Source organism: Nanorana parkeri, unplaced genomic scaffold, assembly GCF_000935625.1.
Source record: "Nanorana parkeri isolate BGI_ZX_2015 unplaced genomic scaffold, ASM93562v1 scaffold1911, whole genome shotgun sequence".
NCBI lineage: Eukaryota > Metazoa > Chordata > Amphibia > Anura > Dicroglossidae > Nanorana > Nanorana parkeri.
In genome coordinates, this window is record NW_017308179.1 from 78,054 (window position 1) to 95,917 (window position 17,864).

General features: G+C 43.4%; 1 protein-coding gene across 1 annotated transcript in view; it reads left to right on the plus strand.

The window, feature by feature from the left end:
* Positions 1 to 17,864, plus strand: part of PXN (paxillin) — a 40,194-nt gene that overhangs the window by 4,933 nt on the left and 17,397 nt on the right. The gene's annotated exons all lie outside the window — the stretch shown is intronic.

A 17,864-nucleotide genomic window follows, 5' to 3' on the forward strand; every position in this document is an offset into this window, starting at 1 on the left:
CCCCCCCCCCCCCCCATGTCTCTAGAGAGCCTCATTATGTGGTGGGATGGGCACCACCGGTGGTACTACTCTTTATGGTGGGTTCTATCTGTAGAGTTCAAAGATTTATGCGCATCAACTGCTCATAGGAGAGTATACTTCCTCAAGTCATGATGGGCAGTAGTAGGCATGAAATGGAGCATGTTAGTTTATCCTGCAGCCTGGTATGCGTTTGCGTTTCTCTGGCCTTTTATGTTTTTCGTGGATTTTGGCCATTGAGGGGTTGTGTTGCCTGTCACGAGATGACAATGGAGATGTATACCAATAACATGGGAAGCATGGGGGGGGGGAGTATGTTTTATACAGATTCCCTGAGGATGTTGCAGTGACGGCCTCTACAATCCAAGCGGCGTTGGTTATAGATACTAGTGGAACTTGCGCTGTTTGTAGGAAGGATACCTTGATTTACCACATCGAGAATTGGCAAAGTTTATTCTCAAAAGTCAACAGGTGTAAGTGTAAAATCATTTGTAAAATGAAAAATTAAACAGGCTTTCACTGTAGATAGTATTGTAAGGGGCCCATTCACACCAATTGCGGTGCGTTCCAGAGCATTAGCTGCTGGAACGCACAGCAATCGCTCACTAAACTTCCCCTTCGTTCTGGGGCAGGAGGGGGCATTGAAGTCCATGGCCTCGCCCCCCGTCCGCAGTGCTATCGGAAGCGTGGCTAAACATTGCCTGCGTTCCGTTCCAATGCGAACATGAAAAAATGCTGCTTGCTCTATTTTTTGCGTTCACAGTGGACCAGAACGTGGGCAATATTTTTCCATGCGTCCTATCGCATTGCGGGATTTTTTTTTGACAGTTGCAATGTAAAAATGAATGAGAGCTGTTCCATGTCTGGATGATGCCATGTTAGTTAAGACTTGCTTTCATTAACCCAGTACAGCAGGTGCCGGTAACTCTTGACCTCCAGCTGTGCTTTAACTACAAACTGGCTCTGGGAGTCATGCCTGTAACTCAGTCTTGCAATGCCTCATGGGACTTGTAGTTCCACAATAGCTAGGGGGCCAGAGTTGCCCACCCCTGTTATAATAAAAGTGCCAAATTTCCAGAAAGTTAGTTGTGAATCTAGCACCCAGATGAATCTAGGTTGCTTTCCCTCTACTTTGTCCATTTTTATAAAATATGTTTTATTCGGATTACTGGAGATGCGTCGAAATGGAGTTTAGAACAAAACCGAAAATAAAACATTTGTCAGGCCGAAACTAAAATGAGAAAAAGAGATTGAGGACACAGAGTCCTAAATCTTTTTCTGCAGCCCCTGCATTCAATGAACAGGAATCCTCTATACTGAGTGTTCCTGTCCATTCATAAACTGTGGAGATAGTATGAGTTACTACGTCCACAATCATGAATGAACAGGAAGTGATGTATAGCACTTCCTGTTCATAACTGGGGACACAGTAAGCATACTATGTACATTAGTTATTTACAAACACTCACTGATCAGTACTCCACCTTGACTTGCCTGTCACAAGAGGCTGAGCGGGGTGATGTGGGAGGAGAGCTCTGCCTCCTGTGACAGTTCTCGGCTCCCCGCTCTCTATTCTGACCCCATGCTTGTCACAGGAGCTGGGGGGCTACGGAAGGAGAGATTGGCCTCCAGTCACAGCTGTCTCTGTCCCACTCGGCATCCTGAAAACGTCTCCCTTCCCTGTTGGGCACCGGTCTGTGCCCCCTCGGATCCCTGCTGCCGACAGTCGGGGGAGAGCGGTGGGCATCGGAGGGGACATAGCCCCGGCTTCCAGCAGGGAGGAGAGAAGTAGTCAGGATGCACTGAATTTCAAGCTGCATTTTGGCCGCTATGGTACTTTCTGTATTTTGCCCAAAGTACCATTTTTGGCCAAAATGTTTCTGCAGATTCTTATTTACTATAGAATGCAATTTATTCTGTGATTGGACAAGGAGAGATTGTGACATTTATCTGCCATTTCCTTCCCCTTGTCCAGTCACAGTATCCTGTGAAAAGATTAGGACATGTTTTATGATTGGACAAAGCAGAGGGCTAGTGACCCGCTCTCATCAATGTGCTAAAGCTGTAACTTTCAGCACTTGCATTATTGTACGGGGTTACTAAAAGTAAACTTTTATCTCGTCACCCACGCATGGGACACCACTTATTAGAGGTCATTTATTTTTACATGGCAAATGTTCAGCTTTCATTTCTTTGTCAATGCTATCCAAGAAAAGTCTGCTCTTTTAGAGCTAGCATATGGCATCATTCAAAATTGTTCCAGTAATGAGATAAGTTGTCTATATGGAGTAGATTCCTTTGACCAGATTCTTGTATTTTCTGCCCCATCGTGGAGGTATTGGGCTAAAAATGCAGCACAAAGTAGACTCATTGAGCCGTTCTGGGGAAAATACATTTCTATCCTTGTGTAAGCGCTGAGATAAGAAAGGTAAATAGAAATTCATGCTTGTAGACACGCACATTAGTATCAGGCTGGAGGGAGGTCTCTTAGCGGACTCGTCATCTTCTAATGTATGATGGATTCACGGCCTAATGGTTAGAGGCTGTTAGATCAGGAGGAGTCCCCATTTGTCCATGTTGGTGGACTTCTTATAGGAAAGATTCCTAGTCACCGGCCCGTACGTTCAGCCTTGTTTTTCTCAGTGTATCCCAGTTTCCTGCGCTGGAGTTGGTGTTTGAGTAACAAGGTGTGTACTCGGGCTGCTGACATAGCTTGGAGGTGGACTTGTAGGGGGAAGGGTTTTTGGCTTGTGATAGAGGGGTGTGGGAGGAAGGGCCTGCTTCCTTACATTTGCTGGTATTTGCTTCCTTTCTATTTCCAAGGTTTGCCCAGATGCTGAACTTCAGGCACAAGATCTGGTGGAATCGCAGCACTGTACGCTGACCATGCAGAGGATTAGAAAATATATATTCCAGGGAAATCTGCTCTTCTGTATTAATGATGCCACATGGCTTCTGCATTCTTTGGCTAATGTCATGCCACTCATTCTTTCTGGAATTGCATGAAGACAAATGACTCTGATTAGAAGACAAGATCTGACCCTTTACAGCCTTTTGTAGGGGCGTCTGTTTGCTCTGTAGCCCTTAAACTAATGAACTGAAAATGAAAAGGAATTCAAAGCAATATCCATTTAGAAATCATTGAAGGCTAGTCGTATGTAAACAAAAAAAACAAATGCACCCACATTGTTAAAAGAAAATGGCACTTTTTTTGCCATTCAGACCTGCAGAGCATTGCAGCGATCAACCCCGATCAATGCACAGACTCTTCTAGCTCCGTGTGGTAATGTCACTGCAATTGTGCTCCATTGAAATCTAAAGGTGCCCATACACCTTACGATTATCGTACGATAATCGTATGCGATCGACTTTTCGTACGACAATCGTAACGTGTGAATAGAGTGCCCGACCGATAGTACTGTACAATCGTACGACTTTTGACGGTCAAGCATGTTTGAAAACTTTGGTTGATCGTACGATGTTCGCATGGTTGGTGGCGTTTCCGTCCGTCAAAAGTCGTACGATTAACACTGCGCATGCGCAAACGAAAATAATTGCGGTCAATTACCGCAAGTCGTCCAGGTGTCTTTTTCTAACTACCGCTGATTGAACCTTGCGATAATCGGGGCAGAATGGGGGGGGTACGAAAATCGTACGACGGTTCGATCATCGGACGAAAAGTTTAGTCCGATAATCGTAAGGTGTATGGGCACCTTTTAGAGTCCCTCAGCCACGGTGGCAGATAAGACTTAGTCGTTCATTCACTGATCCCTGTGAATGGATCTGTGAATAGATGACGCGGTGAAGCCTTGCACAGCCGACGCTGAATTCAGATGAAGGTAGACTGCTGCAGTGAGAGAGAACCTAGTGGTTCAGGTACGTGGGGGAATATGACCATGTTTCATCCTCCAATGCGACTATGGTCAGGAAGGTGGACTATGCCTTTAAGGCGCGAGGTCTTTTCGCTATATGTCTGCTGTCCCTGTTATGTGACGAGTATAGACTCCCCATTCCTGGGCAGTTGCTCACTGGATGAGTATATGAAGTTACACAAGATTGGATTACAGCAGTGTTTTTCAACCTTTTTTGTGCAAAGGCACACTTTTTTCATGAAAAAAATCACGAGGCACACCACCATTAAATGTTAAAATTTTTTACCTCTGTGCCTATATTGACTATATATAAAGTAATTCTCTTGAATAGGAATCAAATAAACACAAAAATTATTTTATAATTACTTTATTATGAAATAATAAAGTATTTTATAATTGTTCATATTTCTGTTCAATCCATGACTTAACTTCACACTTCACACAAATACGTTTTAAATTCAAACTGTAGCACTGACGTAGCCCTGGTTAAAGTAGGGTTCAGTGGGGTCTCACTAGTCTTGGTTAAACCACAGTGTAGAGTGGTGTGTAATGAGTCTACTGGGTATGAAGACACTGGGGGCTCTGTTTCAGTTTCCTACTTGGATATCCTCGCTTTGTACAGCTGTTTGTGAGTTACTTGCAAAACATCTCATGAGCAGCAGTAGTGGATACAACTATTATAGCAGTCCTTTTCTTCCATGCTTGCTTTGTAGCTTCACAGATTTTCATATGTGCATTGTGAGAGCTTATTTTCAGTAAACCAGACATTTTACTAAAATTCACATCGCCGTGCAGCTCTGCATCCTGATGTAAAATCATCCTACAGGAACAATGAAATATATATTTTTTTCTATTGCTTTCCTTTACCAGGTTTCCACTTCCTGGTCATCTTAGTCACTGGTGATGGATCCGGGGCCCCACAAATTCCCCAGTGGGCAGGCTACGGCACCAGTGCCTTCCAGGGAGATCTCGAATCATTGCTTACTGCAAGATCTTGATGGGTGGGGTGGCTCTGATTTCAGATAAACTCAAGCTCCATCTCTACATCAGTGAAAGACCAATGAGTGTCAGCCTGTTGAAGGGCCTTCTGTTGAAGTCTATGGCGTTCAGGCCCTCCATGTTCAGAGTAATTGGGAGGAATTGAAGCAAGGCTGTGCAATTCCACACAACACGATCTCCATAGTGCTCCAGCTAGGTTAAGTATATGTCCAGGTATTACCCAAATTGACTTCCGAACCTCTAAAGGCCCATTCACACCAATTGCAATCGCTCACAAAACTTCCCCCTTTGTTCTTGGGCGGAAGGGGACGTGGCGATGCTTTGAAGTTAATGGCCCCGCAGACATGCCCGCAGTGCCTGCATTTCGTCCACTGCAAACACAAAAAACAGAGCATGCAGCATTTTTTGCGTTTGCAGTGGACCAGAACACAGGCAGTGTTGCCACGTGTCTGATCGCACTGCAAGTGGAGGGGGGGGGTCTGTGGTGCCATTGACTTCAATGCACCGCCATGCCCCCTTCCGCCCCAGAGCAAAGGGTGAAGTTTTGTGAGCGATTGCTGTACGTTCCAGCAGCTACTGCTCTGGAATGCACCGCAATTGGTGTGAATGGGCCCCAACTGAACAAGCTGATTGGTTACTGCATAGGGGAAGTTGGGAGCACACTGGATTTTTCTGTACTTTGCAGCAATTGTAAAGAGGTAATACATGCGGAAAGATGTCATTTGTCTTTAAATTTTTCTCTGTCATCCCTGTTACAAACCTGATCAGCACAAGGGTTTTCGTGGGGGGGGGGCTTAGCTCAGGTTGATACACTTAACGGGCACATATCCTTAAATATCTATGGGCACACTCTATACGGGCAATATTTTTTCTTTGTTTTTTCTTTTTATAGAGTAAAAGACAATATTCGTCATATTATTTTTAATATGTTATAGCGTAAATTACATTTCTGGTTTACCTGTATATTTAGCTAGCTTGAGTCTCTTTATACTTAAAGTGAGTTAAAATGGTACGGCTACCACTGCCTGCATGTCACTATACCTTAACCATTTAGTGCCCAGTGTTCACAGGGTAATTTGTAATGTAAATCTCAATTTATGTTTCCTGGTCAAGAACTTTGCTACCGTCCATCCCACCTTTTGCTTGTCATGGAGTTTTTCTCCTGCAGGGCTCACGTTCCCTTTACTGATTGCAGAGCACTGACTCGCCAGGGGAAATATCACTGAGGAACCCATGCAGCTCTTGGCTCTGTTCAGATGTCTGACACAGGTCAGCCCCATGCAGTAGTAGCATGTGACTTGCTACAAAGTTGGTCTACACAGTGGGGGAGAGGAGACTGAGGAAATGCTTCCTCCTGCTTGCAGCTGACTGATGACATCATCTCGGTCTGTGCACAGTCACTCAAGTGGTATTCAGTGACTGCTTTTTAATGATAAAAGTTAGCAACAGTATTTCTTTTTTGTAGAAAAGCTGTTTGTGACATGTGAGAAGTGTATTTGTGCGGACTTGAAAAGTTAGAGGTCCACTGTTTTTTGCTTATTGCACATGCCATAAATAACTTTTGAACCCATAATTTCTCCATCTTGGTTGTGTACTCTAAGGATCACTATTACTTTGCTATAAGAGTATCTTATTTGTTGTGTGTTACAATGCTGTGATTGTGTGCTGACATTTTCTCTTCTGTGGGCAGTGTCATTTCTGGAGTTGTGAGGCTGAGTATACTGTGCTGGTATTGCGGAGGTGCAGCGAGTGCCAGCTTGTAGGGAATGTCAGGATTCCTTGAGACGTTTCCCTCCTGTGATAGAAACAGGCCCTGGGGGTAGTATTGCAGAAATCACTGTGGAATGTAATCTTGCTGTACCCGCCTCCCATGTTTTTCAATACAAATTCCTCACTTCATCCGTTAACATACCATCAGCTTTTGCTAGCGAGTTCTCTCGCATGTACTCCATCTGATGCGTCATCATTTTCTAAAGCACCAGCTAGTGTATATGAGCAATCTAATGATAACGATGACCAAGACCTTTGGGGAAACTGAGAAGGGATTAGAGCGCAAAACTCAAACACAGTTTGCCAGAGGCTTCCTGACAAATTGCTACATATCCTCTGTCATGATCTTACTGGCTCTTGAGGTGTCCCATGTGGGAAATGTTCAGCTTTAATTATATCTAGATGTCCCACACGCCATCATATGGCTTAAATTTGGATGGATTGAGACAACTGGCTGGTAAAAACTTGATTTGGAAGGTTATAGTTCTGTAGAATTTTGCGTTTGTTTTTAGTGGTTCAGTAACAAATGCAGCAGATCGTGGTAGAGCGTGCATTAAAGATGTACGCCAAATAGCATGCCAGTCCAGTCTAGTGTGGTGCCACAGCTTAAAAGCAAGCCATGACTTAAAATGCATGCATTACAGAATATAGTAAATAAACTAGGCTATACACGCAGCAAATTCTGGCCAGTTCTTGATGAACCAACCGAAATTTGCACGGTGGGTGCTGCTGTCGGCACTCTTCCGGCATCCCTCGATCAGCTGATCAAAGGAGCAGGTTGGAAAATTCTGTAGCTTCGTTTGGGTATTCTGACGGCAGCCGCTGTCGGAGTACAATGGAAACAGCAGGGGATTCCTCGAACAACACGTGTTGATGGAGGAATCTGTTCTATTTCCTTCTTTTTTTTTGGTTTAGCCCGAACCAAAAAAAAATGGAACCGTGTATACCCAGCTGTAGTGCTGATATCTCACAGATAATTAATCATCAACTCATAAACTAAGAAAAATTCTTAGTATAATCAAAACACATGATGCAAATAAAAAGGATTAAAAGAGAACTGTGGGGTAACCTTTTTATGCCATAGTTCTCTTAAGGGTCACGGGAGGACATATTCTAACCTCCCGTGACCTAAAGCTCAGTATATAGCAGGCTATTGCTCACTATATACCGAGTTTGCCGCAGCCAGGACGGATCCTGACATTACTGTCGAGATCCACCCGGCTGGATGATTGACAGCTGGCTCTTCCTGCCCCCTCCCCTGTCCCTCCAGTCAGCACTGAAGGATCGGAGGAGGGGAATCCCTGCGGGAAGTAGTGAATGACCGTCACCTCTCTCTGCAGGGAGATGATCGGAAAGTGAGCGAGCGACGGTATGTGTTTGCTCACTTCCCGATCTATAGAGCTGGCGTGTGATAGTCTCATTGTCACACGTCGGCTTGAATTATGAGGATTAGTGCTTATCACTCACCTCATAGTTCTCCTTTTAACTGTCAGAAAACCAGCACACAAAGTCCATAAAGAGTCATTTGCAATACCGTGATTAAGTGGAGCCACTGCAAAGTGCATGCAACAATATTGTTTTATACCGGTCAAGCTGCTTTTATTTATATCGAAAGCTCATCCCTTTTGATATGTAGATACAAAAGTAACAATGTTATCATATCTATGATCTGTCTCAAACTTACAGTTTTTTTACAGCAGCAGTTCTTGCAGATCATGTGTTTACACAGTAACCCCTGGCTGTCATTTTGAAAGTTGAGTACTGCCAGCAAGTGTGTGGGGGGGAATGGGGGCAGGAAGTACTACTCACATCCTGTGTACTTCCGTGAAATAATTTTGCCCGTGTTGTGTAGGACATCCACTGTGCACGATTGGTTAAAATATGAAAGATGCAATGTATGTAATGTACAAGTATATGTTCTTGACACACTTGGGTAGTAACGGCTATTGTACACAATTGCAGAGGTTCTGACACACCCTTACTGAGTCAGACCTATAGGTCTGCAATTGGCAAAGCTTATGCTCCCTGCTGAATGGCGAAATCTGGCTCTGACTTGGCAGCTGCTTGCTTTGAAGTACAATGTGAGTGATTTGAAGCTTCCAACTGAGTCGGTACCGTAGGGGATGAGTCGCTGCTGTCATTTAGCTGTGTAAGCAAAATTCTTTCATCATAGAGGTAAACTGAAAGCCTGAAAAATAGAATAGATTCCTCCATCAACACTTAGAAGTGTGTCGATCAAGGAATCCCGCTGTTTGCATTGTATTTTGACAGCGGCCACCGCTAGCCACATGCCACTGTCCAAATACCCGACGAGAGCGAGCAGCTCACTGGCTGCTGGCTTACGAAAATGTTCCGACTAGCTCCTTTTGATCAGCTGACCGAGGGATGCCGACCAAAAGGTTTGCCGACAACGGCACACACTATGCCAATTTCAGCCGCTTCCTCAAAAAACGGCAGCAATTCGCAGGGTATGGGCACCTTAACATTTCCAGCTGCTTGTACTGTGAAGTAATTTATTCCTAAAGATCACAACAAAGTATCTAAAGTCTGGGCTCAGTAAGTGTATAAGAGCTTATTCACATTGGCTGTTCAAGGCCAAACACTCGATCAGCTTACTGCTGATGGATACATCGACTGGTTTCTGATTAGCTGCAGCCGCACAGCCTGTACAAATCAATGGCGGGCTCTGCAGCTGTTTGCATGTATCCCCACATAAAGTGAATACCTGCAGTTAGGGACAGATCAGCGCCCTGCACATAAACTGTCTGTGTCCTAGGCATATGTAATGAGAAATGCGTATGAACAATGTCAGACATTTAGGCCTTTCTACACATACAGAATTACATTAATGACCTCATCCTCCCTGTGGGTTCCCCCATCTTTTTGTATTATTTTTTAAAGCCCATTTACACCAGATGCTGTGCTGACCGCATTCACACCAGCAGCTGTGCCAAGTGACATTTCATTTAGCTCTAAGGGCACAGCGGGGTGCGAGGCAGTTGTACTGCGTCGCATCCTGCTGCGCTGAGAAAAAGTACCGTATATACTCGAGTATAAGCCGAGATTTTCAGCCCATTTTTTTGGCTGAACAGTATATACGGTACATACTTTTTTAAGTGCACACCCCTGCCTTTCCCATCGCAACGTGGTGGTGTGAACTTTTCCCACCTGTAACAAGGCAGATTGACTTGTCTTGCATTGGGACTGCGCTGGAAATAACGGCCAGCACAGTCCCAATGCATCTGGTGTAGATCAGCCCTTGAAACCTTTATTTAAGAATATGGGGAAAACTTTTTGTTTTATCAGAGAAGCAAGCAAGATTCTACAAATTTTTTATTTAGTAAGCGTGGTGGCATGTAAATAAAGATGGCTCTTACTAATTTGAAACATGTATGCTTTTGGCAATTTGATAAAAATTGGGAATCCTTTTGATACAGTTTTGTATATTGAACATTTAGGGATATATTCTAGGACAGAGTTTTCTGAAGATCTTCTAAAGCTAACGTGCTAACAATGTTTGTAAAAAATGCTCAGTCAGATTAGCAAAACATATGTGTAGGATTAGGGCTCGTTCACACCATGTCCATTGAGCTGTGTTGATCTTCATAGGTCAGTGCAAGGGCACTTAGAAAATAATTTTTTATACGTGTGGCCTGTTGCACTGCATGTCACCTCACCACGCCATTGTGCATAGACTTATCACATTTTTGTTTGTTTTTTTACTTTATATGTTGTAACGGCGCGTGCGTTATAGTGTACGGGCCGGGTAGAGGGAGCCCTAATTGTTGTCTGACAGTATTGACTTCACATTGAGACTACATGCATGTGAGTGCAGTAGATACAATCGCAACCTGCTCTGGAGGATAGGCGCTCATTCTTTTACAGATTTAAAATAAAACGCATACATGAATTTTATACTTTAGGTGTATGCAAGCTTGGGAAATACGTACCCACACTTAGAATTGGTAACTCTGTGTCTCACATATGGCTCAGTTATCATTGGCAAACCTCCAATCAGTCTCGCTGGCAAAGAAATACTGCCCTTGTATGTTTACTTTTATGCTTTCACAGAACCACTAAAGCAATCCTAATGCGGGAAGATTGTAATTCTTTTACATTGGATAATACAGTGTAGTTGCAGCTCATCCTTTTTTTTTTTTCTCTTGCAAATTATTTACTATAACACCTTTCTGGCAAATTTTATATTTTAAGTGTATTCCACTTTTGCAGTCAAATTTAGGAAAACCCCCACTATGTGAATGTGTTCCTATTCATACAGCATGCCTAAAAATATGTATTTTTAAAATAATTATTATAGGGCTGTGGAAATTAACAATTTCTCGATTAATCGTTAAACTTTTTGATTAAAATTGTTTTGACTGCTAATGAAACCACTCACCTCTCCGCCGGCTTCCGGGAGATCCGGTGATGTCCGTGACGGCTAACGAAGGGAAGGGGGAGGAGTCCGGTGACGTCGATGTCCGTGATGTCACCGGACTCCTCCCCACCCCCCCCCTCCCTTCGTTAGCCGACTGAGCCACTTGGGCCAGTGAGTTTGCCCAAGAAACTTTCTGCACGAGCGCCAACCAAGGCATTGGCCTATACACATACAGCACAGCAATGAAGTAATAAAATGAACTAGGATCACACTAATCCAGCACGTTATTATTCTGAGTTGCCCCACTCAAGCGGCGGTCATATTGAGTGGGGCACGTGAGATTAATAACGTGCTGGATTAGTGTGATCCTAGTTCATTTTATTACTTCATTGCTGTGCTGTATGTGTATAGACCAATGTAGTTGGATCTGTACTGTATGTGCGTTTATAATTTAATTTTTTTTATAATCGATTAAATCGAACACGAAAATTTGAATCAGTAACAGCCCCAAATGATTACCTTTTCTAGTTGTTTCTTTGGAGCAGACCATTGGGCAGATTGCAAGCTATTCTGAACAATTTAAAAAGTCATAGTGGATAGTGACAAAGTGGGGATAGACTCCTTCATCTTATTTAAATACTGTGCAGAACACAATCCCTTAGATCTTTAACCCTTTTGTAAAGCTGGCCATACACTAACCCATTTTTTTTTTTTAACCAAAAATAAAACCCTCAACAACTCCTGTCCAGGCTACTGTATTCTGACAGCAGCAGGTGTAAACACTGTTTATTACCTGTCTATCCCATTAATCCACTACAGGTCATTGGCTATTCTCACCAGATGCATTGGGACTGCGCTGGCCTTTTTTCCAGCACAGCCACAACACAAGACAAGGCAATTTGCCTTCTCAAGGATGAACACCATTCATGTTGAGGTGGTGTGTGCTGGAAAAAAAAGTACTGCATGAAATGCTTTTTTTTCCAGCGCTGCAGGATACGGCGCAGTACAACCGCCTTGCACCACGCTCTGCCCATAGAGCTTAATAAAATATCACTTGTAACATTTCAATAAAGTTCTAAAAAAATAGTGTGATGTATCTGTGCCACAGACCAGCACGCTGTGGCCATAGAGCTTAATAAAATGTCACTGGTGACATTTTCAATGAAGTTCTAAAAACAAACAAACCACAGTGCAATCTGTCGGGTACCACACGCCAGCTGCTGTGCTATTGGCGCATCGGCTGGTGTGAATGGGCCCTTAGAGCTCATTCACACCAGGGCGGTTGCGGATCAGCGCAGTTACCGCGCTGATCTCAAAAGGGAGGTTTCTGGAGTTTTTAATTTGTGTTTCAGCGTTGAAACGCAATTAAAAACGCACTGATCAGCGCCGCAAAAATAGTGCAGGGAGCAGTTCGGGGCGGTTCAGCTCACGCGAATGTGTGCGGTTGCATGAACTGTCCCCATAGTAATGTATGGGATCGCTCATGATGGCGGATCCGTGTGGCCGAGCCGCACCTGGTTTTGGCAAGTTTTTTTTTTTTGCCAAGTTTTGCCAGAAAAACATCTTCTGGGGACAAAATGAATGTAGCACTTTGTCCTGTTTTTTTAGGCAGAATGTATGCTGAGCCAGCGCGGTTGACCGCTAGAAGAGTGGTGCGCTAGAGGCAAATGGCATTTTTTTTTATATCATCGGTGCTAAACCATTTAATACTTTAAATAAAATGTCATAGGTTGTGCTGCGACCTTTAGTATTCAGGACAGCTTACCTTGCGATGGCAAATTACGGACAGCTTCATACTGAGCAGGAACAAGATTGTCTGCCTAAATTACATTTCCTAAAGGGGTACATCTTCTGTAAGTACAGACCACATACTACCATTCAGTACTACCCTCATTCTGGAGCAGCACTCCAAAATTCATGATTATTTTATTTTTTCTAACTGTAGCCCCGGCTTTACCAGTGCATTAAAAAATAGGGAAGGGCGTTCTTTTAAATAGAAATAAAACTATAGCTGTCTGCAGCAGGTCTAAGCTGTTCTGCATTTTGGAAGTGAGCTAATGTTGCTTAGTACTTCTGCTTCAGCTATTTTTGAACATCTTTGCAGAAAAACAAAGATCAGTTATGCTACGTTTTACTTTGGAAATGTACATTAGCTGGAAGACCCAGGCTTCCTTAGAAAGGATATTTGCAAACACTGTTGTTGTTTTTGGTTGCATTTGTAATATGGATAAGGAAAATAAACGGACCAATATGTCATCCCCTGTATCGAGTACTGCCAGTGTTTTGAGGTCCTATTGTAGGACCTCAAAACACGGTCATGAAGAAAAAAAAATATTAAGAGAATACACACACACAAGTGCAACAGTGTGTACCATGTTGTGGTGTATGCCATGCACATACGCACATTGCAGTGCTTGATTTTTTTTTTATTTTTTTTTTTAAATGTTTGTTTCTCTCCCGTTCATTGAAGGACACAGGGAACAGATCGGAGATCATGTACTGTAGGGTAATATCGCCACCTGCAGGAGAAGGACGCTAGGCACAAAAAAACTAAAGACCAATTACAGCCTAGGGGCGGCCCCTGCCGGTGGCCAAACCCCCCACCTACTGAGAAGTCTCCAGTTTTGTGCCTAGCGTCAGGAGTAAGGAGCTAAGAATTTTATTCCACCATGGACGGTTTTGTGTCCCGTATGGAGCGCGCGCTAACGCAGCGCCCCCCACAGAAGCGCGCTTTGCCGGCCCCCTCATCGGTCTTTTCTGGGGATTCTGCGGAAGAGGGGGAAATTTCTACATTTTAAAGCATAATTTTTTAATTTCTAAGGAGACCCTCCTTTGCTGGAGGCTGTTGCTTTTTTTTCTTAAAGTTTTTAATTCCTTGTTTTCTAGAGGCTTCCCGCAGCGCCCTTCCCCCTGCACGGGTGCCACCATCGTTTAAATGGAGGCACTCGTTTCCGCAGTGACAAGGCAATCCCAGTGTGCATTGCTTTGGCAAACTGAAGTCATTTTGCCCTTTCAAAGCAGGAAGTGAATGCTCTGCAAGTGTAAGTATTTCACACCTGACATGTCTGTTATTAATCATCATACATAGAGGCAGGGGCGTATCTGCCGCGAGGCAAACAAGGCGTTTGCCTGGAGCGGCAGATTCCCTGAGAGCGGCACGAGGACGGCCGGCGGGTACGAGGACGGCGTGTTGTGCCGGTGTCCAGCAGGCAGCGGCGCTTTGAGGGGACGAGGACGGCGGGCTGCGGCGCTTTGATGAATCCCGGGTGAGTGGTGATCGGAGGCTTGTGCCAATGGTGAGGCGGCGTCAACCCCGGGGGGGGTGTGTGTGTGTGTGTGTGTGTGCTGCTGATGATGACGGTCTGCCGTCAGTACGGGGGGGGGCGGCGTTGCTGTTTTGCCTAGGGCAGCAGCATTTGTAAATACACCACTGCATAGAGGGATGCATTGGTAGCATTGAGTCCGCTTTAATATGACAAAATTAGAATTGTGAGCAAGTTTATGCGTTTTGCCAGTTCTGGAAAATGCAGCAAAACATTTTAAGTGTGAATGAGCCCTTTTGAATACAGTTTGACTTCCTGTCATAAACTCCACAAAGCTCTTGTATGACTATCTCTTTGCTGGAGAGCTTTTGTATGGAAATTGCTTAGATGTGAGGTAAGCAACATTCAGAGCATTGACTCAGACCACTGCAAATCTAGTGTCGTTGTCTTTTGTGCTTTTAGGGACTGAGCCATGTCTGACCACAGACTGAAATCTCTCAATTCCTTTTATGTCTCAGCTGGAAATGAGTAGAGCTAGGAGTTTCCTGGGTGTGTATGCAGCTGCTGACCCTTGGCCGCTGCATTGTGCTTTGATAATGTTTATAACTCTTGTGTGTGTGAGTGGCAATCCGGAAATGGCTGATAAAGTGACTCACTCTGAGAAGTGCATGAGTCTGAGGTTGCAGTTTGCATCCTGTTTATCTGTGCATTATTTTACCTTGCAGAGTGTTACACAAGGGGCGTGCAGCGACAAGTGCTAAATAAAGTTGTTTGGTTTTTTGGTAGATTTTAGCTTCCTCCATTTGCTCTGAAACAGTTATGCAAAAGAACTAACCTACGATAAAATCGGACACTATGGCCTTAAATTGGTAAGAACATCTGCTCTCCAGCTGTTCAGTTTTGCTGCTTCTGCACAAAAGGCAGGTTTTCTTTGCTTTAAACAAACATTTTACACTTTGCTTGCTTTATCTTGGTCATAACATGGGTGGCATTGCTTAAGATGTGGTGAACTGTTGTACTTGTGCATTACAGTATGGAAAAGTCAACTTATGTGCCCTTGATTTTGATAGCAGACAGTCTTTTTGGGTAGGAGTCTCCATCAGCAGGACACATCTTCCCTCGCAAAAGCGCTCTAAATCTGTCAGAATGCAAGGACATCTCATGTGCACGGTCATTTTTACACGGGTGTGTAGACTTCTTCTTTTTTTTTGTAATCCATTGTATATCAACTGGACATATGTAATTAAATGCAATTCTTTTTTTTTGAATCAAGTTTATTTTAAAATTAAACTTGAGTTTTGAAAGGAAATAAATAGGGGGCTGCTGTTGCTGACCTTGTTTTTAAAATGGAAGCTGCCTGGCCCCTCTAACTTCTATGTTTTTAATCCACTGACCTAAACCTAGTGTGAAAATACATGATCCTGACTTTCCCTGACTGCAAGGTCCGCTAATAAATATGAACTTTACCCACCAATTTAATGTCTCCCAAAATAGGTACCTTTTTAAGTAGGGATGCACTGATATATCGTCCGCCGAAACATATCGCCCGAAAATGGCACTTTTGGCTAAATGCCGAAAGTGCAATTTTTCTGCCGATATAGCGGCGCATCCCTGCTTTCTTTTCTCCCCGCTCTGTGTTCCACCGGGGAGGAGAAAAAGTGACAGGCGGCTGAGCGTTGTGAGCAGCTGGGGGCTCTCCTCCTAGCCCGCTCAGCCTCCTGTCATAGATCAGAGGAGAGCAGTGTGGGCGGAGACAGCCAGCGCTGTCACAGGAGGCTGAGCTCTTCTCCCTGCACTGCTCGCTCAGTCTCCTGTGACAGCTGTCAGGATGGAGAGCGGGTACAAGCACTGTGATCAGTGATCTCTCTGAGTGTTTGTACATAATTGAGGACAGAGTATGTTTACTATATCCTCAATAATTAATGGGAAGTGATCTACATCACTTCCTGTTTATAATTGTGGTTATAGTAAACATACTATGTCCTCATGTTATGAATGAACAGGAACACTCCTATAGGATTCCTGTTCATTTATAACAGGGGATGCAATAAAAGAGATTGAGAACACAGTCCTCAATCTCTTTTTCAATTTTAAAAGGGAAATATCAGGAGCCTGATTAGCTATCTAATATTAACCTGAAGCACCTAAAATAAAGTAAAAAATAAAGATAATATAAATAAAATATTTTAAAAAATGTTGGAAAAAAAAAACTTTTGGTTTCGGCCCGACATTTTATTTTTTTATTTCGGTTTCGTTTGGGGTTTAAAATTTTCATTTCAGTGCAGCTCTACTTTTTAAGGCATGCCAACGGTCAAGGTTGCCAGTGAGCTTATTTCAGCTCTCAGCTGAACTTTCAGGCCCTGAAATGGCTGGTGTCCTAGCTGATCACACGTGCAGTATCATGGCAACTATAATCCAAATGAAGGCCCAGATGTCCCCTTCCCTGGCTGGGATACGATGGTGTAGTCCCACTTTAAAGAGGAACTGAATTCTGGAAGCTGTGCTGAAAAAAGGCAACCAAGGGCAATATTGGTCTACCTGAAGTTGGTCTTTCCAGAAATGCTTTGTTCTGCACTGTATGTGTTATGGCACTCTGCTTCCCTATTGCAGGCCTGAATTGTGCACTTGTTTGTCCATGCCACGCACTATGGAAAAGGTTTATTGTGTGAAATGTATGTCGTGTACACAAAGACTTTAGGTAATGGATATTGGTTATCCAGCCGTGGAGTTTTTCTTTATGACATCAGAAATCGCAAGTTCCTGCCGCAGGAATTCCTAAACGCACCTAAACTGAGTCTTGGCCAGGAATTCTTCTGAGACTTCCATGCTGCGCATGCAGTGTACAGTAACCAAATAAAGTGCTGACGTGTAAGTATCTATGACAGAAGAGCTCTAGAGTCGTCATAAGCCTGTCTGTCAGCACTTTTCATACATATTCACTTCTGCTTTTAAAATCCCATTAAAAACATTTTAGTCAAAGCAATTGTTTATCGTGCTCACCTACTACATATGTGGATTCATGTAATACTCTCAACACACAATCTGATAGTAAAATCTCCTTTAGATTCACAAGTAACTTTTATTGTATCATGGCCTGTCTCATTGCTCATAAATTGATCAATTCTTTAGGAGACCTTTGCTCTACATATATGGGAGGTTAAAAAACCTGACTGTAAAGCATTTGGCCACCTTTCAGTCATTAAATATTGCTTAGATAACATAGAGTTGAGTTGGTGTGTGCTGTATGTTGTGACAGTGTTTGTTTTTTTTTTTTTAATAGTCGTGACATAAGTATCACACTCATCTGAGCATGCTGGTTTATGGCACCCAGTTTTTTCCCCCCAGAGGATCAATGGCAATTATCTAGTAAAGTCTGCATCAAAATAATTCTTCCTTGGAAGTGGTTGGTCAGAATTTTGCCTTAGAATTGGCTAGTAATCATCTATCGGGTAGCATGTTGGGAAATAATTTTATGCCCTAGCAGCTCTAAGATTTGTGGTTAATTTTGCATCTGAGGGTACTATGTTCTCCCTAAAATTGATTTGAATCCCTCTTAGTGGAATT